Source organism: Somniosus microcephalus, unplaced genomic scaffold, assembly GCF_052327205.1.
Source record: "Somniosus microcephalus isolate GS21.2 unplaced genomic scaffold, FLI_Smic_1.0 unresolved_chr4, whole genome shotgun sequence".
NCBI lineage: Eukaryota > Metazoa > Chordata > Chondrichthyes > Squaliformes > Somniosidae > Somniosus > Somniosus microcephalus.
Window position 1 is genome coordinate 15,649,799 of NW_028225182.1, and position 1,723 is coordinate 15,651,521.

The following is a 1,723-nucleotide window of genomic DNA, read 5'->3' on the forward strand; positions in this document are numbered from 1 at the left end:
CCCAAATCCTGCTTACAGTGCCGCAACCCAAACTGTGTCCTATATGGGAAATATCATTGAGAATTACTTCACTCACTGTAACGCTGCCATTTGAAAGGTATAATTCGCCTGACAATGCCTCTTTTATTTGTACTTAAACAAGCATGTCAATGATTCCTGTTTTCATACTTAGTAATCTTGAATGGAGAAAAGGCATCAAATTGCATCTACCCGCTTTCGAACCATTGAGTTTTCGTGTGTTAGCGGAATGCGATAACTATTACATACCAGAAATCGTCCAGCATCGAGTACATTGCATTGCAGCGACTCCATAGGAACAGGTGGAGGCCATTCAGCCCCTCGAGCCTGTTCCGTCATTGAATTAGATCAGGGCTAGTCTGTATCTTCAGTCCATCTACCCGCTTTGGTTCCTTAACCCTTAATACCCTTACTCAACAAAAATCTCTCGACAGTACCGGCAATCTTGAGTCTGAAACCAGACCCGCTACCGGATCCAGAGAGAAATGGCTTCTTACTGACGGCCACCCTGCAGATTCATGGATTACATTACTGGATCAGTTTTCTCTCACTCAAAGTTATCTATTCATAGAAACAGAGAAACATAGAAGGTAGGAGCAGGAGTAGGCCATTCGGTCACTCGAGCCTGCTCCGTCATTCAATGAGATCATGGCTGATCATCCAAATTCAGTACCCTGTCCCTGCCTTCTCCCCATATCCCTTGATCCCTTTAGCCTTAAGAAATATATCTAACTCAGTGAAGTGAAATAACGAGCAATTAAAGAACAAGGTAGAAGCCGCTGTGGCCCTTTTGACAGGAGAATAAATTCGCCTCTGTTTGCTCGTCACAGCAAGTTTAAAAAAAAGTATCCACCCGGGCTCGAACCTGATAACCGCTACAATGTGGAAATCACCGGCTCTACAGCAGCAGCAGAGGGGTACTGAGTAAGTTAACTCGCTCTGTGCTGCGTGGCAATGTGTTGCCTCACTTTACACAGCTTCTGTCCCACACTGAATGCTCTCAGTCGTTCTCCCCCGCTGCCCTTTACAGAAAATGTCACTGATTCCCCCCACACACCCCTAACGTGAATCCTTTCACATTCTAACAGTGGGGCCGCTGAAGCTCCCACTGTCTCCCCGCGATCAGTGATTTCACCCAGTTTGTAAAATTAAACCCGGAACAAATGTCACGCAAAGAGCGTCTGTAACCGAAATCTGTAACAGAAAGTAATGGATTTATTAACCAAGATCAAAGCAATTATTACTCGTCTCACAGACTTGAATTATCTTTCTGCAATTTACTGTTTTCAAATCTTGTGTCAACATAACTTCTTTGATTGAGAATCGAAAGCGGGTGAGTATCATTCGACCACCAGGAACCAGGTGTGATACTTCTGTATATATAAACTTGAATACAGAGTGAAAGCTGTTTAGACCTCGGGGCGCAAAGGTAGCGCGTCTGACTCCAAATCAGAAGACTGCGTGTTCAAATCACGTCGGGGTCACTGTTCTTTTACAGCTCATATCAGTCTGGACAATTCATATCTTATTTGTTAACTCACAACAATGAGCACTTGTATTACATGTATTTTTTATGTTCGTTCCTGGGATGTAGGTCTCGCTGGCAAGGCCAGCATTTATTGCCCATCCCCGAGGTGGTGGAGAAACACTGTAGTCGCCTTTCACCACTTACAGATCTACATCATAGAATCAGAGAATGGATACA

The 1,723-nt window shown here is 44.2% G+C and overlaps 1 non-coding gene across 1 annotated transcript; it reads left to right on the forward strand.

Annotated features, from left to right (window-relative positions):
- The first annotated feature begins 1,430 nt into the window (after positions 1-1,430).
- Positions 1,431-1,502, forward strand: trnaw-cca (transfer RNA tryptophan (anticodon CCA)). The gene has a single exon. It is a non-coding gene; the product is annotated as a tRNA-Trp (tRNA).
- Positions 1,503-1,723: the final 221 nt, after the last annotated feature.